Genomic DNA, 24,933 nt, shown 5'->3' on the forward strand with positions numbered 1-24,933 from the left:
AAGCCTATCTGGTATCAGGGGACAGAGCAAGCAGGAGAAATGCGTGAACTGGGGGCAGTGCGGATGAAATAAAACAAGGTGTACGAGCTGGCTGGAGCACGCTGCCTGCAGAGCGAGGGGGCTGGCCAGGCTGCAGAGAGTTAATTGTGGTATGCCAGCTTTGGGGAAAGCATTTCCTGCGGCGTGTCTCTCCTGCAGGATCCTGCTGTCTCCGAGGTTGCTTGTGGAGCGCCCTGTGAGCTGTGTGCTCGCCTCTGCAGAATGCAGGTGGCTGAGCACTACTTTCGTGCCTGTTTCCAGCCTTTGTATGCACGGCCCAGCCGGCGAGCTGCATGCGTGCACACCAAGATAGCACCTGCGTGCTGAGTGTGGGCAGACACACGGCTTGCTCAGCTCCAGGAGGAAAAGCAAGCTGGTGATTATTGTTATTATTTTTTTTTCTTGTGGAAGGGGAGCAGAGAGAGTGGCAAGTAATCTCTCTGGGAGTAGGGCTGGCACGAGATGTGGTGCTGTGGCAGCGAGGGGCAGCTCAGGGCAGGCAGAGCAAAGCAGCCCCACCACCAAGGGGCAGTTTCCAGCCAGGCTGAGCACTGTGGCAGAACAGGCAAAGCTTGGAGTCGCCCTGTCCTTGCAAAAGCCTCACACCTCTTCCCTAACTCGTGGGGTGCTTAGATAGCCCCAGTGTAACTGGGACCCTCCCGGGCTTTTCCTGTCGTTGGCACAAGTTAGCACTGCTTTGGAGGCTTGGAAAGGATAAACACAGAAGTGTGCTTGATGCCGTGTGGAAATCCTTGACAGCAGACACATAGCAGAGCAGCAGGGGCACGGGTGTGGGTTGCAGGAGCAGGCTGTGCCAGCTGCTCTGGAGGGGAAGGGGAGCCCAGCACCTCTACGACTTGCTGTGCCTGTCTGCTCTGCCTTCGGAGAACCTCAAAGCGAGTCCTGCACCGCGTCCTCGGACAGGCGCAGAGCAGCCGGGAGCAGGGTGGGCACGGGAAAGGTGCTAATTAGGATGTTGGCAGCATTAGTAGGGGTTAGTGTCTGGCTGGTGGGAAGTGCTGAATGGGCAGTGCAGGGTCTGCTCTGTGTCGCTCTCGGCGTCAGTCTCCAGGCAGCAGCAGCTAGCGAGTCTGCGGGTGGGACAAGGCCAGCTCGTGTGTGTGATGGAGCCGTCCAGGGGCAGCTGGGTGACAGTCGCTGATATGGCAGCGGCGGCCAGATCTGCTCTGAGCATCCCCTTTCCTCCTCCTGGCTCCTCACCTTCCTTTCACCAAGGCTGTAGAAGAGATGGAGAGCGGAGGGGAGCGCCTGCCTGGCAGAGGAGTTGCTAACGATGCTTTTTTCTTTTTTTTTTTTCTTTTGGTCTGATGTCAAAGTCTGTGCCTTCAGATTGAATAGCTGCCATGAGATTTTGCTGTGACTGACACCTGTTCTGGCTGGAGAGCGACAGCTTCTGATAAACACAGATCCTCTGGAAACGCTGAATTTACTGGCAGCTGCTCCCATTTGTCGTCTGGGTCTCTGTGCCTGGGTCTGGCTGATGCAGCCTTTGCGCCGTGCCGGGAGGTTGCCAACGCTCCTTCTTGCGTGGCTGGGAAGGTCTTGTGGGCTCTGCTGGTCTGACCTGTGGCCGGGTGTAGAGGTGTGCAAGTAAAGCTTTGCTGGGCAGCGAGTCCAAGCTGGTTCCTTCCACCGGGCAGAGCTCTGGGGCTGAGCAAGTGGCCGTCTCCCTCCTGGTGGGATGCGGCTCGTGGGTGCCGGGTGTGTGCACAGGGGGCAAATGGGGATGGCCCAAAAGTTTCTCCTTACAGCTCATCCCCAGTGTGTGCTTTCAACACTCAGCATTGCAGAAGCCCATCCCTGCTTAGCCGTGGGGCTGAGCGTGGTGGGAAGGTGAAGGGAAGCTTTTCTGGGCTTGGCCCCGTGGTGCTGCTTTGCTGCTCCCTGCTGCGTTGTGTCTCTGTGGCAGTGTCTGCATAAGAAGAGGCAGGGGCGCGTGGGTGGCTTTGCATTTTGGACTGCAAGGGGTGTGTGGGGGATGCTGCCAGGGGCTGCAGTAGGTTTGGGAGAGGTGCTTTTGAGGAATAACTGGTGACAAAGAGGGACCGGCAGAGCCTGTGCTTCCCTGTGGCATGCCAGGCGGGGTGGCAGGGGCTGCCCTTGCCGTTTTGTGCCAGGGGAAGTGAAGCAGGTCACCCTCAAGTAGAAGTCTTGCCCTGTAATTTGGCTGGCCTAAATATGACCTGAGCTCCTGTTTGTGGGTGCTGAGCCCTTGGAAAGCTGACCTGGCATTTTACCATGCGTTTGGGAGGTCCTCGGTGTGTGGGCTATGCAAGGAGAAAAAGAAAAAAAAAAGGGGGGGGATTTACTTGGCGGCTTGGGTCTCCTGCTGATGTCAGCCCTGGGTATGTCATCCATGGGTCCTGTATTGCCTGGTGGCTGGAGGTGCTGAGAGGGGCTGGGCACTGCCACGGGTCTCCTGGGTATGCCAGCAGGGATCATCGAGCCGTAGTGGTGTTCCTGGCCTGTCCCCATCCCGTCCTCCAGCTCCCTGGTCCCTTCCCTTGTGCTCTCCTGGGTGTCTGGGTGGTGCCCCGTCTCCCTTGGCCACATCTGGCTTTGGGTGTGCAGGAGCAGTGGGCAGCCCCAGATGTCTGAGGGTTCTCCCTCCTGCTGCTGGCTTTCCCCTCCTGTCTTTCCCCATCAGAGGACGCCTCTGCCTCCTCGACCAGCGTGTCTGACAGCACCCAGCTGCAGGCTCCTGCCAGGGCTGCGTCCTCCCCAGCACTGCGTGGGGCTTCACAGCTGACAGGTTGTCCCTTGTCACCTCTCATCTTCATTCTCTCCATCCATTCTGGATGGATTTCCATCAGAGCTCCCGTCCCCCCGCACACTGCATATCTGGGGGTCCAGCCTCAGTACGTCGCTGGAGGGAGAAACCACGCAGATGCTAATGGCATCAGGTGATAGCATCCGAGAGCACTCCCCAGCCTCCTCCCTCTGGCTATAGGAATGTGCTGCAGGCTTGCGCCGGGCTAAAATAAAACTGCTGGCAAAGTCCCATCCCACATAAAGAGACCGGTTGTACACTGAAGGACGCGTTCCTCTTTCGGCCGCTACGGGTGGGGATGTTCGAGGCAGGGTTTCTGAGGTGACCGTGCCTTTCATTTGGTTATGGGCATGCAGGAAAAGGGTTGGAAATCAGTGCGGTGGTAGTGTTTAGTGCTCGGTGTGGTCCACCTTCCACGGCCAGGGGTCAGCAGGAGATTTGGGAGCCCACCTGGTGGGCAGCGGGTGGTCCTGAGGGAGATGCCACATCACGCAAGGATATCCTGAGGGCAACCAAACTGATGTATGAGTCAACAAAGAGAAGTCTTTGTTCTCTTCCAGGTCTATAACAATAAAACAAAACAAACACTGTGTTCAAATTGCCTGAAGATGCCGGCGCAGTGCCTGCTGGATCTCGTAGGTTCTGCTTTCTGGAATGCCATCCACCGGCGGCGCTGCGTTAGACCCTACTTGTCTGATGTCAAGCAGTTCCACTCCCCAAGAACCCACAGGAGCGTGGAAGGCTCAGACCGTGCCCAATACGTGATGGCAGAGGGGAGTGAGGTGAGGGGTCTGCCCTGAGCTCCTACCCCTTTTCCCTTTTCCCTCTAAGCTGAGAGTCTTTGCTGGTCCTGGGACTGCTGCTGGGAGAGGATATTGGAGACCCTGGGACACTTCTGAGTGCACATTTTTACAAGAGCAGACCTCCTGTATCCAGCTTCTGGGACCCAAAAGGAGTCCTTGGGGGTGCTCGTCCATTGACTCTGGGCTGCAGCAGGGGTAACTGCTTGAGATCAGCACGGTGGCTGCCACATAGCTTTTATTTTGGTCTCTGAGGATAGCCAAGCCTGTTGGAGGTGCGAGTGGCGATGGCCTGCGGCAGGGCTTGCAGGAGCAGCCGTGTCACTGATACGGCAGCAGGGCCCAGCGGGCCTTAATGCTTGGAATAGTTTTGCTGCTTGCATTTGCAGGGCTCCGACAGGGATGAGACTTGCTGGTCTCCATGGTTTTATGTGCCATGGGACTGTGCCAACAGTTTAATCACAGCTGAACCCTCATAGAGCAGCATAAAAAATGTTGTAGTTGGGATTAGGTTACCCATCCTTCCTATAAAAGACTCTATAAACAGTCCATCAAGCCCAAGAATTCCTCTGTTGGCTGTGAGGTCCTTTGCTCTTAATGGGTCTGGCATTTGCTTTGACTAAGTCTTTTGGCGGGGGGGAGGAGGCACTGCTTTAAAGCAGCCCCCAAAGAACGGCTTTTCTGCTTGCATTAGTGGGGGAACCCAACTGGGCTGACTTGGCAGAGGCGGTGTTGGATGTCAGTGGGTCTGGCTGAGGAGGCAGGGGGTAAGAGGCAGTGGTGACAAGCCCAGAAGGCACTGACAGCAGCAGCTGCTCTCTCCCTATTGCTGAGGGATTTTTCGGGATGGATTTGCCATTTGCTGGGGCGCTGGGGAGTGCTGCCTATCCTTGGGGTGGGCGAGGGCCAGAGAATTTCCTTTTCCCATTTTCCAGAACACCTCTGACCTGTCTTGTCTCTGTTGTAGCTTGAGCAAATCCCCCACAGCTCCTGAAAACCCTAAAATTCAGGGTGGGCACCGAGTGGTCTCTTTTTAGCCATAGGTGCACTGCCACTGTCACCTCCACACGTGACGCCGGCCGTTGAAGAGCCCCCAGTTTAATAGCACTTGTGAGACTTTCTTAGAGTGCACTGAGCATTCTTGTTCACCCCTTCCAGAGCCACGGGAAGGTGGCGGATGAACTCATGTGGTGCCACGGGTGGTTCCTGTCCCAGCTGCAGCATCCTTTTGCCAGGACAGTGCACGCCTCATTTGTGTCTTGGGGTAGCTCAGCTGTGGGACAGAGACCCTATAGGTGCTCCTGCGTGGCACAGTCATCTTCAGTTTCCTGTAAGGGAAAACGCCTTTTTAAATCCATGATCATACTCCTCTTGGAGCAGTGGAAAGGAAGAGTGAAATCCTGGGCATCTCCTGAGTACAGCTGTCAGACAGACCGGGTTGTCAGCTGTGGTCTGCTCTGCGTCCACTTTTCCAGGTAGTTGTACGGGGAGAGACCCAGAGATAAACCCCACGCGTTAAAGAAGGCAGTGCTCGTTTGCACACCCGGTCTTAGGGCTAATCCCTCGCGCTCCCAACGAGGGCCCTGGCTGTGTCCTCAGTCCTGTTGCGGACACCTGCCTGCTTGGATGAAGACCGAGGCCGTCCTGTTGTTTCATGCCCAGCGAACGTCTGTCGGGTGGGAGCAGCTTCTGTCCCGCTGTGCCAGAGCTGGGCAGGGGGTGGAAGCGTGCAGGGAGGCGCTGAGCTCCCGGGTTCCCCCGGTTCACTGTCACGGAGTCACTTGGGCCATCTGGAGCTTTTCCTGCCTGGTGCTCGCATCTGCTGACCCACACCAGCAGTCCCGTCAGGGGTGTTTGCTGGAGGAGCTCAGGCTTTCCAAGGCCTTTCCCAACATAGTTTGAATTATTATCAAGGATTGTGCCCCCGGCCCTGCCCCCCAACTTTCCTTAGAGGATGGTTTGATCACTAGAACAAAAACGAGTTTTCTAAAGTAAGCTGTTAGCAAGAACCTCCCGTACAGTATCCTGCGGAGAGCAATTCAGCCCACCTGTCTAGGATGGCAATTGTAGATCTTTTGGCTTGTCTTCAGAGGCCCATCTCTCTCTGTCGTTACTATCTGTAGAAAATTAACGACTGCATTAAAGTCGAAACATTATTTTTCCGTATGGCTAATGCCAGGCGAGGTGAATCCCACATCCTTTACCCGAGGATGCTCTGTGGGTCCGGGCGATATTAGATATTTCAGCGCCGGTTTCCTTCATCCCCCTCCAGCAAGGCGAAAACGAACCTGGGGCCGGCTCCTGCCGAGCCCGCTGAGGTCTGTGGGGGCTGGCAGCGCTGGGAATTGCTACTTGAAACCTGCCCGCTAATCAGCTCTTAATCCCTTTAGCGTGTTTTCGGCGATACGGAGCAGTGCTGCTTTGTACACCCGGGCAACAGCTCGCCTGTCGCTGGCAGCCCTGGCTCTGCCTCGCTGTGCTGCCGTCACGCCTTCTGGCTGCAGCAGCCAGAGAGCCCCCTGCATGGGCACGGTTCCTCTCACCAATCAAACTTGTAATCTCAGTGAAGAATGAAATCAGATTTGTTTGACGAGATGTGTTTCCCATAGAAGTATGTTGACTGGTGCTAATTATACTCCTGTTCTTTAATTCTTTATGATTGGAATTGCATCAGCATTTTCATTATTTTCCCAGAAGTGATTTCAGGCTAAGCGAGACCTTGAATGCCTACGGTTTTACTGCATTATAATCATAGTGCATCTACTAAACTCGATCCTTCTTGTGCACTGAGATGCTTCTGTACTATTGTCTTTAAGGACTTAGCAGCTTTCCTTAACTCTTCTTCTCCTGGGCATCCTCTCATAGAGTCTTACCTGCTGATTCTTGAAGCCTGTTGAGTCTTTTCCTGTGAAGTGACAGTGTTTGATTTTTCTATTTTATTTTTATTTTTTAAGTTCTCCCTCTCCCAGTTCCAGGCCCTGAAGTATTACGAGGTCAGTCAGAAGTTGTCTCCTGCCTTGTGATCCCCACTGACTGGTGGGGCTCGTGGTTGGCACCATCTTTTCCTCACCCTGCTGCTGTGAGTGGCCAAGATCTTTCAGAAGTCTGCTCCTGCCTTCCAGGGTGCTTCTGGGCTCATCTCTCCTCCTCTGGGCAGAGGAGACAGGGATGCTGTCTGGAAGCCTGGGACTGGAAGGAGCCGTGTAGGTTTGCTCCACTGCCCAGCTATTCATGCTAGTACTCGAGCCAGTCTTTGGAGCTTTCTTGTGGTTTTATTCCAGTTTGATGTTAATGGATAGTCCCAGAATTTGATTTTTCATCCTATTGTGGCGGTGTCTTACAGGAATTTCATGTGGCCATGGTTCCTTGGGCTTGTTTATGAAAGTGTCATATCAGAAATGACCAGAAATGAAAATAAATGATGGCAGAGGCTTCTCACAGCTCCACAAGGCACCTAGCCCGTGTAGAAATGAGCTGTTTGGTCGCCATGTGGTCTTGATGCATTTGTTCAGCTTGTGGCCAAAGGCTTAGCTGTTTTCTAGGTGCTTGCAAATTGTGTGTGATTTTTGAGAGAATGACAGTCAAGCAGTCCCTAGGTCATTAGTTATGTAGGAGCTAAGGAATCCTCCTGCTAACAGGAGGAAGCAGTCCTGTCCTCCCGAGGCCTATGGAAATAAAATCCTACTTTCCCAATAAACACATGGACTGTGGACATCTTTTACAAACCTTTACAAAGAACTACGGCAAGGGAGGATCTGATTTCATTTAGAGCAAAACCAAACCAAACCACCCTGAAGGTGGTGCAGCACTGAAAGGTGACAGGATCTCCATCCATGGGCATTGTCAATACCCATCTGGACAAGGCCCTGAGTAACCTTGTCTGCCATGGAAACTAGCCCAGCTGAGAGTAGAAAAATGAACAAAACATTCTCCAAAGAACTTTTCTTCTCCGTTTCTACAAATTCTGAAATTTTTCCTTGGCATTTTGCCTTTGTGCTTACAAAAACAACGCATCTTTTTCTTCATTCAGCCATGCCAGATACAGGTTTTCCAGAGGTTTTCCTTATGAACTTGCTTCATTTCATTCCAGTCACAATAAAATACAGGTTGCCTGCTTAATCTTTTTCAATTTTTTTTTGTATGTTGCCTTTGTATGTGCAGTTTTCACCAGAGTTTTGTTACTCTTAGGTTGGTTTTGGTTGAAGTTGCTTTCTTGGTGGATTGTCAAACTGTAGCCTTAAAAATAGAAAAGGTAGTATAAACTCTTCTTTGAAAACCCCTCTGATTTCCATCTGTGCTTTTTTGTTCCTGTTGCTGGTTGGCTCTGCCTGGAAATATTCTCAGATTTGGTAAATTAACACATTTGGAGCATCGGGCCAATTTTGGGTTTGGCCTGTCCTCCCTTTCCCCAGTGCAGGCTGCGATCACCAGCGCTGGGGCAATTACTTGCTTCCAGTCCAGCGATTCACCTCTCTTTCTGTGTCATTATGAGGTACAAAATCATAGACCCCGGGGTCTTTAATGGACTTTGTGCATTAAAATTATGTAACAAGCCTGTCCTCACCGATCACAGGGCACACTATGGTGTAATGCTGACAGATATTGACAGGTACTGAAGACAGCAGAGTTTCACGGCAGTGTGAGAAGCAGAAACCTGATGGTGAGAGCTGGGTTGTTGGGCCTATGCCCATCACACGTTGGCTTTCCGTCGTGTGTTGTTGCCCCATTTAAAGTCCTAAGCGTGTTTGTGATTTATACTGGTGCAACGTTGGCTCAGCTGAACCAGTGCAAATTGAGATGTCTTCTCTGGCGTCCTTTTTGGATCGACTGCCCTCTGATGAATTTACAGTGTAGACTAGTCCTGGTCCTAGCTCTGTCTGGCATGTGTACGTGTTCAGGGCCCCAGGGACCCTATGCTGGGTGTCTGAGAAATGAAGCTCCTAGGAGGTGGGAGAGGAGCTAGCCCACGAGTAGCTTTGTCTGTAAGGCATGGTACAACACTCCTGCTGTGCATGAACTATAAAAGTCTTCAGACATCTATGAGACTTTGTAGGAGTGGTGCTGAACTAAATACCAACTGTGTTTCAGAGTTTCTCTTTCCTTTTAGGAATAATTTGCAATCATACCACAGCTTCAAAAAGCATCTGAGTCAGATATGGGTGAATTATTTGCAGACAGCAGAGCTGTTTTCTCCTGCACAGCAATAGCTTGAATAGTCTGGAGAGGGAGGTTTTGCTTCTTGCAAGTGGGGGGATGCAGCACCATGCTCCAGGAGAGGGCTGCTGGCTATCTCAGTGAGACATCCAGACCAGATGTGCCCGAGCCGAGCAGGCACAGCCGGACCTGAAAGGTCCTGAAGAAATGGTCCCTCCATCCCTGTTCCCACCTGGCACGCTGTCCCCTTCCCATCAGCTTCAGTGGCTTGTTAATAGCCGTTTCCCTGTGAAATCGGAAGGATTGCTGGCTGTGAAATACAAACGGTATGTACTAAACGCTGTGTAATGGATTCCTCTTGAATCATTTCGTGCCTGCGTGTTCCTAATAAACGGTTTTGGGAGCGGGGCGGTATTGCTGGCTGGCAACAAGGCTGAGCAGTGAGGAGGCTGGGTCCCGCTGCGGGGGCAGCAGGTGGACGACCCAGCCCCTGGATGAGCACTGGATGTCTGCGAACCAGCCAGCTCTGAAATGCTGTGGGGGGGCGATGCCCTTTGATGGGGGCTGTCTGTACTCCGCTTTGCTAGGGAAAGTGTGCTGTTTGAGGGAAAAGGGCAGCCACAGGACTTGCTTTTCATTATTGCGGGACACAAAGCTACCCATGAGGACGTACCCCGTCTCCTTTTGCTCAGGCTGGCAGTAACGAAGCAGAGATCATGGGGATGTGCGGCACGGTCCTTTAGTGTGGAGGAAAGTACGTGGGCAGCACATGGTGCTTTCAAACTGAGGGGCAGATGAGTCACCCTAAGAGTTTTTACAGAGGTAAATGGGGTTTTCAAGCCATTTATGTGTAATTCAGCAGCGTTATGCGTATGGGGGGAGGTTCCCATGGTATTCGAGCAAAAAAGGATTTTATAGGCTTTAGAGCAGCATTTGCTGAAGGGGCTTGAAGCTGGCTAGTCAGAGGAAAATACCATAAGTGGGTCATCAGCACTTTTTGGGCAGCACTTCTAATGAGATCCCTGTCTGCAGCAAGTACCAAGGTTGGAAGAGTAGTAAAGATTGGAGAGGATAGATGAGTTACACCCAAGGCAGTTCGGTGCGTCATGGGAACAAAAGTGTGTCTGAATCCGGCCGAGCCCCACTGCGTGTCTGGGAGCAGAAAGTACAGCCCTTGGCTGTGGGGCAGGAGATGCTAACTGGGATGTCTTGGGCTCTGGAAGGACTTCTGAAAAGTGTTTTCCTGGTTTGAAAGAGCTGATCAGATACTCGCTTGATAATGCAGGACATACCAGTGAGTACTTTCTTTGTGAAATGGAGGCTAGACCTGGATGCTGGGTCTGGTATTTGCGTTCAAAGGAGAATCAAAATGAAAACAAAACAAAATACTTGCAGTCATGACTCAAGGACTCGAGGTGGGGAAAGCCTGCCCATCGTTTGCTTTATCCATCAGATTCAGGAGTGTCTTCTGCCTTGTCTGCTGGTCCCAGCCTGGAGGAACGGTTGTTAATAGCGAAGGTCTGCGTAATTTAGCAGGGCAGGACTCTGTGGCTTGGAAGCTGGACCAATTCAGATGAGTGGAGGAGCATGTTTTTAATAACGTGCCTAATTAACTGTGCAGCAGTTCACCCAGGGATGTAGTCGATTCGCTATTGCTGGTAATCTGTAGATCAAAGGTGACTGATTTCTCATAAACAGTCTTTGACCCCCATGGCTCTTCCCTCTGGCTAATACCCCTCTGTCTCCAGTGTCCTCAGGCATGTGCTGGGCTGGACGGCCAGGCAGATAGCCTGACCAGTCCTTTTTCTGTCTTTGAAATGTGTAAGCCTATGTTCAGCTGCAGCAAAAGCCCGTTCCTTTTGTTAAAGCTCCTGTGGAACTGTTTGATGGAGGTGCGTGCTGCGCTGGCTCTGCTCACCCCACTCTGCTGGGTTCTGCATGGAGAGGAGCGGGGCCAGAGGGAGCAAACATTTCCCTGGTAATATGTACCCTACATCAGATTCAGTCTGCAGGGATTCAGTAATAAAAACAAAGATGGCTGGACGCAAACCTAGAGAGCTGCTAACTGCCTTCGATCAGGGTTACCCTGCCGTGTGACAGCTCAGAAGGCCAAGGGGGGACATCTGTGTGCTGCAGCCTTGCTCCTTGATGGGCCGGGGCTGGGCAGAGCTCTCTGACAGCCCAAAAGGAGCTCACAGGACACAGTGTGGTGCTGTCTGTGGCTGTGGGTTTCCAGATGGGGCTCAAAACGAGCACCTGCACTGCCTGCTGTTCTGTGCCTTGCTGCCCTCGTTCCTCTCAGCGGATGCCCACGGCCAGGCTCTGTGCAGGGCCTCCAGCAGTGCCTGGGTGCCTGAGGCGGGTGGCACAGGTCTCCAGCCACATCCACAGCCCTGTCACAAAGCACACCAGGGAGGGTTTTCCGAGCTGGGAACCTTAAAAGCAGTATCGGATGCTTCCTTCTGAAAGGCTCATCCTTGTCTAGATAAGTGCGGGGAAGTCCTTCGGCCCACGCTGGGCAGTGTTGGACCAGACGTTCGTGCTTCACCCAGCTGACCTCCGGATCGATGGAGCCGGGGACTGTTCTTTGTTTGCCTGCCGCCACGCTTGGACGCCCGCTGCTATGTCTGTGAGGGCTGGCTTGGCCTCAGACAGCCACCGGCCTGCAGGGATTGGGATGTCAGTGCGTGGCGGGGTGCTCCTCGCTCAGCCCTGCCCGCCTCCCTGCAGCAAAAAGGGGTCAAAGCTGTTTTAATTGTGGGCGTTCGGAGTTGTTTTTCCAGGGCCCGATGTTCCCCTGCTCTATGCGGAGCAGAAACGGCATTTCTTTTAGGGGGACAGCCAAAGCAGGAGCTGCCCCCATGCATTACGTGTCTGTGTGCAAGGTCTGTACCATCCTTGCTCCCCAGCACATCACCAAGCACTCTGCCCTGTCCCAGGTGCCATCTCAGAGAAGCTGAAGGTGCCACGTGTTTGGTGGTGGCCGAGCAGTTTAGGTGCTCTCCTGTCACTTGTTCCTCTGCAGTGTAAAATGTTGCTGTCCCTGAGGCCTTTGCTGAGCTGGGCACGCTGGGCAGCTCATTTCACAAGGTAGGGATGTTTCAGCACTGAGCAATTTGAGGGCTTTTTCACGTGAGCAACCCCATCAAGCAAAGTTGTGGTATTTGAAGAAGGAAAAGTTAACAGAGGGAACCACAGAATCACAGAACTGCAGGGGTCGGAAGGGACCTTAAGAAATCATCGGGTCAGCCCCCCTCCAAAGCAGGTTCCCTACAGCAGGCTGCCCAGGTAGGGTCCAGACGGGCCTTGAATATCTCCAGAGAAGGAGACCCCACAGCCTCCCTGGGCAGCCTGTCCCAGTGCTCCGTCACCCTCCCCGTGAAGAAGTTCTTTTGCATGTTTTTGCAGAACTTCCCGGGCTCCATTTTGTGGCCATTGCCCCTTGTCCTGTCCCCACAGAGCACTGAAAAGAGGTCGGCCAAACCCCTCTGTCTCCCACACCTCAGGTATTTATAAATAATAAAATACCAGCTTTAAGGACAGCTTTACCAAGTTCTTCAAATCCATGTACCATGAGTCAGAGCTGCATCAAGAGTTAATTATTTTCTCTGAGAGGAGTAAACAAAAGGTCAGCCAACAGATTTTTATTCATCTATAAATCTCCAGCAGCGTGAGCAGATAGAGGGGGTGAGCAGCCCTGTGCGTCCGCCAACGTCCATGCAGCAGCCCTGGGGCCTCTGCTCCCCAGGCAGGGTACATCAGGAGATGACAGAGGAGCATTGTGTCCTTCCCTGGTGGGAGGCAAGGGAAGGTATTCCCTTGTGAATCAAGGTATTTTTCTCTCGGAGACATTTTCCACTCCAGAGCTGGCCACTTCTCTTAAGCTCCTGGCTTGCGAGTGCACTGGGGTCTGCTCACACACAGGTACCGGTGCGGGCTGCAGCTGCCCACACAAGGAGATCTGTGCAGTTGCTTGAGCATGTGCATGTGTGTCAGTGTGTCTGTCCATGTGTCAGTGTGTCTGTCCATGTGTCAGTGTGTCTGTCCATGTGTGTGTGCTGCACTGGGTGCTGGGCCCTGGGCACGCTCCTGCAGAGCTGGCGCCAGCTTACCCCCATTGCTGCCCTCCAGGACACAGGGACAGGTACCGGGGCACTTGTCTCCCGCGTTGATTTCCCACTGGGAGGGCAGCGTCCGGGCTGCAGATGTTCATGATGAACAGCCAGGTACGTGCCATGACGAGAAGGAACTTAGTGGAGCAGGCAGCACCCTGGCAGCGGATGCAAGGGAGATCTGGAGAAGGGTTTGCAGCAGGGTGGGAAGAGCACAGAGCGATGGCAGGCTGTGGGTGCTGTGCTGCCCTGTGGCTCTGCTGTGCTGGGGATAGCAGGAGGCTGGCAGGAGGCTGGCAGTCACCTCAGCTTGAAGACCTGCAGCCAAGGCTCTCTGCTCCGTGGGAGGATGTCAGGAGCTCTGCTGCAGCTTGCTGCCCCTTTTCCTCTTGGCAGGCAGCTCTGCCTCTCTCACTCCATGTCCTGAAAGGGGGGAGAAAACCCAGCTATCCGAGCCCTCCAGTTGATGAGGGGATGAAGGGAGCTGCAAAGCCCTGGCTGGCGCTCCAAAGCACTGCCAAGGAATGATTCATGGTGAGATGGGCCTGAGATGGGTGAGATGCGGTGGCTCAGCAGCCTCCGGGCTCCCCGGGGCACCGGTAGCTGGAGGTGGCCACGAGCAGCCTCCCTGGTGTGCAGCAGCATGCCGAGACACGCCGGGGTCCCAGGTGCTCCCGAGGAGATGCTCTGGCCATGCACAGAGCTATGTGTGCAAGCTCTGCCTCGCAGGCAGGTCTGGTCTTGAGGGTTTCTGAGGCCGCCCTGGGCCCAGACTGCACACGTGCCCCCTGAAACTTGCTGTCTGTCCTAACTTCCCTGCTTGTCCCAGTCCCGGCAGCCCAATCTGCTCCACTGCCAGCCAGGGGATGGCAGCAAGACCTGGTAGGCTGCAGTGGCTGCATCTCCTGAAAGGGCTTTGCAGGTGGGGATGGCAGAGGAATGAGTACGGAGTTGGGAGAAGAGCAGAGTCCTCTTCATTTTGTGCTCTTGTGGGCCTGGTGCATCCCTCAGCGGGAGATGGGACTCGGGCCCTCCCGGGATCCCTTCCCATCACACTTGTGGGATTCAAGGATCATCTGCAGTGCAACAGCAAGGGGAGGATGAACTTGCTGCTCCCTCATGTGTCTTCCTGCTGCAGACATTGATTTATAAAATCTGCTTCGTGCTGAGTCCAGGGAATTCAGGGGATGGCGCGTTCTCTGCACAACACTTTTCGCCTGATTTCCTGTGTCAGGGCTGGGGAGGCTGTCAGGTAATGCCTCGGTCACTCTGTGCACTAGATTTTGGAATCGTGTTGCTTTTACGAGGCTCAAGCAGCAAGTGGTAAGCGCTGCGAGGGTAGATGTGTTTGTCCTCACATCCTTTGGGGCTCAGAGGATGCCAAGTGGAGGCTTTGTGTGTGAGGAAGGAGCGGTGGCCTGGATCCCGTACAGTCCCCATTGTGTGGCATGGGGGACTGGAAGGTCCCTGAGGACACTGCTTCCTCAAGTGGTTTGCAGGTGCCGGGACAAGTTTGCTGCCGAGTGTGAGTCTGAGTGACTGTTCTGGTGTCACTTCACTGTCATGTGGAGGTCCAGAGGTGTCGATCAGTGTCAGGCTAAAACCAACCCCTGAATTCTCCAGGCGCTGCTGCTCCCACCACGCCGTCCGTCCTGCTGCTCTCCTGGCCCCTCAACGTTTTTTTCCGTGCTGTGCCACCCTCAGGCCTGATCACCCAGGTGTTGCAAGGGGCCAAGGTGCCTGATGCTCACCGATTTCCTTCGAACCAGGCGGTGGGGAGGGCTCCCTGCTTCCAGCCCGAGGAGAGGAGCGATACCTCTGCCGCACAGCGCCTGCGTGGCAGTGGCTGTGTGGAGGCACTGCGAGGCTTATAGCGGAGCTGTGAGCCCACCTGGGATGCTGAAGGGAGTCTCACAAGAAAAAGTGCTCCTTTCTCTCTGAAGGGCTGGGCAAACGCTTCCTTGTGCCCCTCTCCAGAGCTTTGCCAAGCTGCCTCTGCTGCCGTGGAGCTGAGCTGGCAGGGCTGGCTCCAGCCTGCTGAGATGTGGCTGTGTCCTGCTCAGTGCGCTCCGAGCTTCCAGGCTGGATTTGACTCGTAGGTGATGCTCGTGAATACCTGTGCTGATAGCTCTGCTGCTTTTATCCTCAAAGCTTTTTTTGGGACGGGGGTCCCATTGCTGCACCCACTTGACAGAGCATCTGAGGCACAGAGCAAGGAAGCGGAGAGCACCGGGCTGAGCTGCCGGGCTCCTTCTTTTTGGTCTGCAGAGCTCTCAGCCCCCCGTCCTCTCCCTCCCTGATGCTTGCCGTGTTGTCCTGCTTCCCGGCTGCCTCAGGCGTCTTTCTGGCGTGCTGCTGCAAGGCCGCTTTGGTTTGACTCATCTCATGCCAAGACGTTGGCTGAGTTGTCCTGGCAGCTGCCACGGCTCTTGCGGAGCCAAAAGGTTAGGGCTTGGTGATCGGGTCATGCCTGGAGGGCCAGGACGGCTCCTGCAGCCATTCACCTGGAGGGCAACCATTGCTTCTCTGCAGGCAGCACCTGAACCGCATGCTTTGGGGCTTTCTCCTGGTCTGGGAAGGGCTTTATGAGCACCTGGAGGTCCTCCAGACTTGCTAATACAGCCCTGACACCGTGCATCCCTCACTCCTGGTTGGGGCAGGGTCACAGCGACCTTGGAGCAGCATTTAGGGCGGCAGGGAAATCCCGCAGCACAGGAGCTGGGTCCCCCACTGCCCCCCCAGGCACAGGCAGCAGGGTGCACCAGGAACTAGAGCCTTTCAGCATGAGTTCACACTCGGGTGTCCCCGTGAACTTCCTTCTCCATAGCTCTGATACCGCCTGTTTTTGATGTAGTTAAAAATTCCCCTTTCTCTCCTTTACCTTTGCCGGCAGTGTATTTTTCATTGATACGTTAACTTCCTCTAGCAACCGTCTGCGTTTTATAGCTGCTAATTTACTGCTGCCAACTTCCCCCTTTTTTATTTATACAATATGTTTATTTTTACTGCATTTTTTCTTTTATCCAAAGCCAAGACAATTTTTAACTAAGGACGCCTTCTTTCATAATTGCAGATTTATGAGATTTTGGCCAAGCCTTCTTAAGCTAGCTCTAATTACACTTCATTGTTTTTGTTTACATTTTCCCCCTAATCAATTTTTGCTAATAATCCCTTTCAACTTTTGGAAATTGCCCCTTTTACACCTCCAAGTGTGTTTCTTATTGGTGGGTGCAAAAATCTGTTCCCGCATATGTGTGATCAGATTATGTTTGTCTGTACCTAGGCAACTGCTCATCTTCGGTTCATTGATCTGCTCATCTTCAGCTGTCAAAACGAGGTCTGCGTTGTGATTGCCCACATTGATTGTGGTTTTTCTGTGTGTGTGTGTGTGTTGGAAATGAGCCTCTTTATGCGGTACTGTCTCCAGGAATATTTCCCAGCGGCAGTTTGAGACCCCAACGTGTGCTCTCCACCATCCCCGGAGGGGAGGGTCCCTGCCTGCACCGGGCAGAGCTGGTTCATAGCCCGTTGGCTTCTGCTCCAGGCTGGTTTGCAGGCTTGCAGAAACATCCCAGCATGGTCCTTCCCCACTGCCGTGCTGGTCTCCAGACCCCAGATCCTCAATGCAGAATATGGCAGCTCTGCTGCAGCACATTCCCCTCCGTGGCTGCTGATGCAAATTCTAGCAGAGGTTTTGGCCCTTAAGGGGATTTTCTGCCCTTTCTAACCCCCACCCCAGCCAGCTGGATTTCCTGGGCCGTTGGGATTTTACACCCAGGGCAGGGGCTGGAGCTGAGCTGGAGCTGGGGCTCTGGGCACAATCCCACCCCTGGATGAGGCAGTGCTGGTGCCTGGACGCTGCAGGGGGGATTGGCTTTGCCGCCCAGGGAGTGGGAGATAAGGAAGCTGAATGCAGTGGCAGGGAAGGCAATGGGGTGTGTAAAGAGGGGCCGAGGAGGAGGAAGGAGGCACTGGATGAGGCTGGCAAGGACCTGAGGGTGAGCTCCTCCGGCAGTCCCACAGCTGATCTGCGTGGGAGCTGCTCTTTTCCACCCCATTCCCAGGCACTTACCTCTCCATCTCGTGGTGTCTCTCGTTGGGCCCAGCACAGAGAGCTCCCAGGGGCTGTCCTGTGTGTGCAGCTTGATTTTCTGCCGGTGAACGCTGCCCTGGGCATTCTACCTCTGCTCGCCAGGAGGGTCCTTGGCATTTGCAGTGCCAGTGGCTGGGTGTCGCCTACACTGTCCCTCTGATTCAGACATGCTGCACTGAATCATCCTGCTGCTGCCTGCTCTTTTCCTGGGCAGCTACAAGACGATGCTCTGCCCGCTCATCCACAGGTGCTGCTGCTGGCCGAGAGCACCCAGGGAGCACTGTGCTCAGAGAGGAGAGGCACAGAGAGAGAAAAGGAGTGCCAGTGAAGCGAGGACAAGGCTTTTGTAGGGACCTCTGCATGGGAAGTCCGTCCTCCCCATCCTGTCTGCTCTGCTGTCTCCTGCCCGTGCTGCAGAGGGAGGCCACCTGGATCCTGTGGCGGCTCTGCTGGGCCAGCGGTGCTGGGATGGATGGAGCACATCCCTTCCAGAGCAGGGTCACCACCAGCACCAGCCTCGTGCCATCCGCTGGCGGGGTGGCCCCTTGGTTCAACGCGCTGACAAGGGAGGTTAGACGAGTGTGTAATGAATTACCCATGCATGAAAGAGGAAGCCCTCTCCGTGGTGAGGTACCGAAGATAGAGTTTTCCCCGGGGAGGAAACATTTGCAGCTCACTAAAAATACCCACTGTTAACAGCTGCCGTCTCCATCGCAGCTTTATCTGTGGTGTGGGGCCTGCGGAGATGCGGGGTTCACATTTCTGGTGTGGCTGTGCGCTAGCCCCCAGGGACACCGAGGGGGCTGCAGAGAGATGCTGCCTTATTCTCTAGCCTCGGGACCTGCTAGAAGGAGCTCAGACCCAGAGCACTACGCCAAGCCCCTTGGCAGGGATTTTGGGAGCTCTTGCGTCTGTCCTGGGGAGAGGCTCCCCGTGGTTTGGGAGCCCAGCCCGGAGGGCCCTGCTGTCGCAGCCAGCTGGGGGGCACGGCGCACCCCTCTGCAGTTTGGCACAGACGAGCCTGCAGCTGGCCATGTGGTTCCTCTTAAGCTGTTCCCACTTGGGGCTGCCAACCAGAAGCAAATTTACAGCCTGTCAGTAAAAACAGTGAAAAGCAGGAACGCTTGGCTGGCAGGTAGGTGCACGGAGCCAAACGTGCGTCGCAGAGCATCCCCGCTCAGCTGCGTGCCCTGTGCTTCGGCTGGCTGGGGCTGTGAAAGGGCCCGGGACCCCCTCGTCACCTTTGGGCTCTGTGCGGATGGGCCTGGCAGTGCTGGAGGAGCTGCAGCACCCGCAGGTCCCAGCTTTTGGGTGCTCAGGCGCAAGTCAGGTGCTGCTGGGGGCTCCGTCTTTGCTGGGGGCCAGCAGGGAACGGCAGCAGCAAGAAGAGGTGTGTGTGCTGTGGGCATTGCACAGCAGGCTCTGCTGGTCCCCTTGCTCCTAGCTGCTGCTGCCAGGCAGCAAGTTTCCTCTTTCCAGGCTGTGGGGTCTCGGGAACAGCTCCTCCCTGCGACTGGGCTCATCCTGCCCGCTGTGGGCGGCTGGCGGGGGTCCATGGGTGCTCGGAACCAGCTGGGCCCTTCAGACAGGAGCTGGCTCTGCTGGGCTGGGACCACCAGCGCAGCCCCTCCAGCTCCGGGCAGCAGCACTGCAAGGAGAGGATTGCTGTGGGCACCCCCTGACATCATTTGGCAGGATCTGGTCAGGAAAGAAGCTAACCGGGTTGATGTGCTGGCACTGCCAGGCTTGCTCGGGCACACCAGGGTCTAGGCTTGGTCTTCAGCTCTCACTCACCAAGCTCTGGTCTTGTTTCCCTACTTTTCTCGCCCCTGCCGTGCCTGTGCTCGGTGTGGCCCTGCCTTTACAAGCCAGGCACGGGGCTGTGCAGCGCAGCTGCGTGTCACCGTGTGCTGGTGGGGCTCTTGCAGGAGCTTTGGCTGTCTTTGGAGATAATATCTTTTCCCCTGTAAATGTTATTACCCTGTATATGTTCGGGTGGGGGGAGGAGGGGGTGACCATCTGTGTTTTCCAATAAAAGCAAATTAAAATTGAAGCCCATTAAGGACAGCTCAATTGGGATGCTGAGCAGGGCTCCGGAGCCTGCTGGGAAGGAGTTGCTTCCAGCCCGCACCACCTTTTGTCATCCTGCGTGGGTGACAAAACCTCGTTTAGTGCCAGGGGTGCTGGGAGGTGGGATGGGGATCACCGCACGCACCTGAGCTGTGCACTCTCCCCGCTCTGGGTAGGGCGGTCGGGGCACTGCCCCACGGGGACGAGGAGCCAGAGCTATCCAAAACCCGTGCCCCGTGCTCATGTTGCTCCTCCTGGTCCTGTCAACACTCGTTGAATCAGATGATGAACGAGGTTAGTGAGGAAAAGGGATGGATGTCGCGCAAAAGCCCAGCATGTGCTGCTTAACTGGGCGTACTCCTCAGGCTCGGGGCTTTTTGCTGCATCCCAGACGTCCTAAGGTTCCCTCACCCCCGTGGCCAGGCACAAATGTCTGGGACAGAGGATGCTATGGGGCCTGGGTGTCGAGGAGGGGCTGTGCGCTGGGGGCCTGGGTGGTGTAGCCCTGCGCTTGCATAGAAATTTGTGCCAGTTGGCCCTGGGGCATGATATCCAGGATGTTCGAGGAGATATTCAACGTTTGTCTGGACGCCCACCTGGGCAGCCTGCTGTAGGGAACCTGCTTTGGCAGGGGGGCTGGACCCGATGGTCTCTGGAGGTCCCTTCCAACCCCTACAGTTCTGTGATACTGTGATGACGGTAGGAGCAGGTTAGGATGTTGTAAAGCTGTTGTAAAGTGCTGGAGGCTGACGGCTCCTTTAGGGCCGAAACACCTGCAGGAACAGCTCACGGGCACCGGGCCTCCAGCCCTGCGGCTGCTGGTGAGGAAGAGGAGCCTGGGGCTGCCGGGGGGGGACATGGCCAGGCTGTGTCCTGCCCGGAGGGGTCTCGGTGTCTGCGGGGCCCATCCTGGCAGGGCGGGTAAGGCTGGATGAGGGCAAGGATGAGGCTTTTTTTAACCCCAGGGACTCCCTCCCGCAAGGTGTCCCGCAGACAATGGGGTTTGTGCGACTGCAGGGACGGAGTCATTAGTGCTGACAGTAGCAATGGCTGTTAAATGTCTGCATCTGTGTCTTCTCTGTGTGGCTACTGCATTCCCGGGAGCAGCAGGAGGGCCCCTGCTCGCTGGCATTTAGCATCTGCATTGTCTCTGCTCGGCAGCCTGCCCTCGGCTGAACTCAGACCACCTACAAACCCCGGCTCCTCTTGGGGCAGGCGCTGCCAGCCGGGGCTGCATTCCCTGGTGCTGCTGGAGCAGCTTTCTGGGGTCCCCGGTGGGGTTATCAGGTTTCTGCTGACCTCTGGGGCAAGCCGGTGTCGGGAAGCGGAGTGGCCAGGACGCATGTGCGGTGACGGCCCGGGGCAGCGGCAGCCAGGCCGAGCGCGATCCTCCCTCGCAGCCAGCCTAACATGCATCTTCAACAGAGTCCCAAGCCTGAAAGATCACAAAATTGGAATTCTTTGCGGAGCTCCAGCCCCTCTCAGTCGTCCCAGGGGCTGGGGCCAGACTGTTTCCCTCCCGTGAGGTGGATGGGGCAGGCAGCCCGCTCTGCCTGGCAGCGTTACTGTGTGTGGACGGGCTGATGGTCGGCTGGGTGGTTAGAAAGGAAGGCACGTGCTTGGGTGACTTGCAAGACCTAGAGCTGGGCTTGACCCCTCTTTGTGCTGGTTTTAAGTGTTCCGGCAGCGCCTGTGACGGCTGATGGCTTCCAAACCAGGAGGAGCAGGGCTGAGTTCACAGGCCTTGCTGCCATCTCTGAAGGAGCCCCTTGCAGATGCTTTTCAGCCTCTTGCACGGGGCTGAAGATTTGGCTGCGTTCATGCTTCGATGCTGGGGAAGGAGCACAAATGTTCAGCAATCAGACAGGAGGCAGGGTCCTCATCTCCTGCACCTCCCTGCCCTCTCCTCCCTGGGGTGACGTCCGACCTAGGGTGGTCCCAGAGCCAGTCCCAGTTAGCTTTGGCTGCCTGAGGCTCGAGCTCCAGTTCTCCATTAGAGCTGGGGTTTTTGCCCTTCCTCCAGTACCAGAGGGACACAAAGGGAGCTTGCTGTGGGTTTCCTGGGTTGTGGTGTGACCTTTCCCTTGCCAGAGCTATGCAGTATCTCTGGGGTTGGGCCTCCCCCTTCTTGCCTTGTTAGCCCCCAGGAGATCGGATGTGCTCTGGAAGGTGGAGATGCTGGACGTTGCCTCTGCTTGTAGGTCTCTTCATCTGTCTGGCCCCTGTTTTCCAGGCCAAGGGGTTGAACAACTGGGTACCTGTCTCCGCCTGGGTTCTCGCAGTGCCGAGACTGCCGGCACAGACTGCTCCTGCAGCACGGTGCGGCTGCCCCCGGGGTGGCCTTGGGGGGCTTGGGGCTTTGGGCAGGATGCGGGCAGTTCCCATCCCAGCTCAGTCGTTGCTTCTCCTCGCTCCCTATCAATCACTCTCCCTCTTGGAGTTTAAGTGGATCCCTGAGTGAAGTATCCAAAATATCCTGTAGCCGCCGGCTCACAATGCAGCGTGCTGTTACCGCGCCAGCGGGTCGGCCGGGGGGGGGATTGGGTTTCAGTTTGTTCCGCTGGCCACTGGCCAGGCAAAGCAAAGCTCGGTGCTGCAGGGAAAGGCCACTGGGTTTGCTCAGCCCCTCTTAGCTCTTGCTGGCAAAAATATTATAATAAGGCTCCAGTAAAGCACGGGAGGCAGAGAGGAGCCTTTCAACTGCTGGAAGGATAAATAGATCTGCAGCGAGGGCTCCGTGGGGCGGGGGACAGACGGGTTTCTCATTAACTGCCCCTCCTGCGTGGGGATGTGGTGGCTGCACCTGAGGCCAGGCTGGAAACGCCGTTTCACAAGCACGTGTGCCCGTGCAGAGCAGTTTGATGTTTTGCTGGGCTCCAGCACGGAGCCTCGTTCAGTGCCAGGGTCTTCCCTCCCTTCAGTGTCACTCCAGCGTGGATGAATCTGATGAGGTGCATTAGCTGGGCTCCCAGGCCCAGCTCTGGGAGATGGTGATGATGCACAGTCTGTGTCTGCCTTAGCTGACTCGGGATGACTTTGCTCCCAGCACCTTGGCTCCATCAGTGAGGTCTGGGTAACTTCTTGCCTGCCTTTGCACATCCAGCCTTGGCCTCAATCAACTGCGATTCTGGGTCAGCTTAGGAGCTTGTACTCTGCGTTGTACCAGGGTTAAAATACTGGCAAGTGCCCTGCCCTGAGAGAGGAGCTGACATGCGAAGTGAAAGGTGAAGGGAAAAAGCTGTGGGTGAAAAAATGAGGGTGGAGGCGTCAGCTATCTGTGGGGCTATTTATTTGTCCAGCTGTTTCTGTAGCTGGATGAGTTTGGAGCCTGCGAACGTCAAGGATTTGCCAGGACTTCTGAGAAACCCAGGTCCAGATGTTCTAAATTGGTCTGAATTGGCAAAACTCCATGGAAGTTATTTTTCCGGACATGGAGAAGTGTGTCTGCAGTACGCACAGATCCCCTGCTAATCCCTTGCTCCTCCAGCCTCCCTGCCACCGTCTCCTGGTCCTGTCACTCTCCATCCCCAGCCCTGGGCATCCCGTGGTGGAGACCCCGGCCCCCGCCAGCACCCACCGTGATCCTTGTCCTCTCCTCCCAGCTCCCAGGTCTCAGTCCTGACCTTCCCAGATGGGACGAGCTGGCGCAGCTGAGACCCCCACACTCATTTCGCCTGTGGCTGAGCAGCAAGGAGGTCACCAGAAATGTAGGAGCCCCTCTCCCAGGTGATTGCTGTGAGCGTGGAGGCCGTGGCGTGGCGTCAGGGCTATATTTTTGCATGCAAAGTGCTCGAGCTGGGATCCAGCGTGGGGCAGAGGCCGCAGACCCCGATGTGCTCCTGTAGCAAGCAGCAGTGCCTCCCCTGGTAGGCCGTGACAGCAACGGGCCCCGGCGCTGGCAGAAAGTTGCTTATTGAAAGCATCTTCAAAGTGAAAAGGACAGGCACTTATCTCCTAACCGTCCCGTGGGGAGCTGTGCGGTTTCTGGTGGGAAGCAGGCCAGAGTTGCGTCTGCTAGTTTCGAGCAGCTGCAGGTTTATTTATAATGCTGTGGGTAGCATGTGAATCTGCAGATAAACACGCGGGAGGGAATAACACAAACAACAATATTGAGAAAATACTGCTCCGGCAAGAGCATTTCACGGAGCTGCAGCTATCGCCAGCCGCCAGAGATGGGACGGGGGCCAGACACCCACCCGTGCCGCTCCTGGGGGGGGGGTTTGCTCCTCATCGTCACTGTCACTGCTGCAGGGTTGCTCTGTGCAGGATGCTGGGGGTCCCAGTATACCCGGGCCTGCTGCGGCACCTCCCTGCGAGCGGCCCCCGGCTCTTGGGTGGCATCCAGCTGCCAAAGCAGGAGGATGGCGCTGGGGAAGTGTCGGCTGTGGCAGCGAGCAAAGCTGCTAAATCTGCTAGTCAAAGCGGGCGACTTCTCCCCTCCGTGCTTTGCAGGGCACTAGCGGTTGGTTTTGGGGCTGCCCGTCCAGAAATTGGTCCGTCTTGGTACAGCTGACATCGTGGGACCCGAAGGTGATCCGCTCAGAGGTGTCTGTGCTGCAAACACGAGCATCTCCTAGGTTATTGTACCCTGATGGGCCAGAAGGAACCACGGTGGCCTCCTGCCCAGCTCCTGCTCCTGCAGCACGTGCTTGCCCAGATTCTGCCTCAGCCAGGATGGGGAAGGATCCAAATGGTACAAGGGCTGCATCTCTTGATGATTGGTCTTCAGAGGGGAATACCTTCCCTGCTAGAACAGAACCTTGTTTTCCATCTGCTTTACTGGGCTCAGCTCCCAGGCAGAGCAGTAGCTGCAATTTCCCTCGTGGGCTAAGGAGCTCTGTGTGCTGCTACTTTCTTTCGGTGTAGATCCTTACAGACCACAGCCACCTTCCAAACTCCTCTTTGGTAATCTCCCACAGACCTGCAACGACAGAATCTCACCTAGCTGAAGGAGAAGTAAGCCCTGGCAGCACCACAGCCTTTTTCTTGAGCAGCTGAGCTGGGCAGCAAGGCCTCATCTCGCCGTGTTAAACCTTCCTGGTTTATTGATGGTTAGCTCACACTCAGTGCCAGCGTTTTCGGGATGAGATGACAGAGCATGGCTTGGCTGCATCTTCCCAAGGCCTTTTTTCCTCCACAACAGCTTCTTGCCACGGAGATCTGAAGTGCTTTGAGTCTGGGAGAGAAGCAGAGAGAAGCCACTGCAGATGGGGAACACGCTGGGTTATCGGGCATTGCTCCTGATTTAGTTTGCTGGAGAAAAGAATTAACGTGATCCCCTTGCCTAGAAATAAGCAGCTTCTGAAGGATGAGACAGTGAGCTTCCCTGGAGGATTGTCTGGCCTCTCTGAGCTCAGGTGGGGGGTGTGAGGAGCTTTTGTCCAGGTATACAGGTGAGATAACTTGGTGGCAGGCCATTGTTAGTGTGTTTTGAGGTCAGCCAGCAATGGATGGTGGATCAAGCCCACCACCACCCTTGAAATCCAGCCTGGCTTCACGTGCACGTTTGCAGTCAGTGCAGCTAACGAGGTTTGCTTTAATTTGTGGGCACCAGTTACTCACAATTTTACGGAATTCAGGCAACTACTGCCAAATGCTGACATGTCAACCGATCTCATAATGCTTTCTGGACATAAGCCAGGGCGACAATTTGCTAGAAGAGATGTGTAAAAAGGGGCACGAAGAGATGTTACAGCTGTGTGCAGTGGGGACCACGGTCCTTGGGTCCACCCTAAATGGAGAAGGTTGATAAAGAGAAGCCCCAAAGAAAAGGAGATGTGTTAGAGTGAAAGAATAAGGATGCTCGGTTGATCTAGTTATCTTCGTGAAGGCTGAGAGATGATTTGGCACTGGTAAGCAGCACAAGAGGGAAAG

General features: G+C 55.2%; 1 protein-coding gene across 1 annotated transcript in view; it reads left to right on the top strand.

The window, feature by feature from the left end:
* Nucleotides 1-14,866: 14,866 nt before the first annotated feature.
* Nucleotides 14,867-24,933, top strand: part of EPHB2 (EPH receptor B2) — an 86,834-nt gene continuing 76,767 nt past the window's right edge. The window contains 1 exon segment of the mRNA XM_035344675.1: nt 14,867-14,904. The gene's annotated coding sequence lies outside the window, so the exon portion shown is untranslated.

This window comes from Oxyura jamaicensis, chromosome 21, assembly GCF_011077185.1.
Source record: "Oxyura jamaicensis isolate SHBP4307 breed ruddy duck chromosome 21, BPBGC_Ojam_1.0, whole genome shotgun sequence".
Lineage (NCBI taxonomy): Eukaryota > Metazoa > Chordata > Aves > Anseriformes > Anatidae > Oxyura > Oxyura jamaicensis.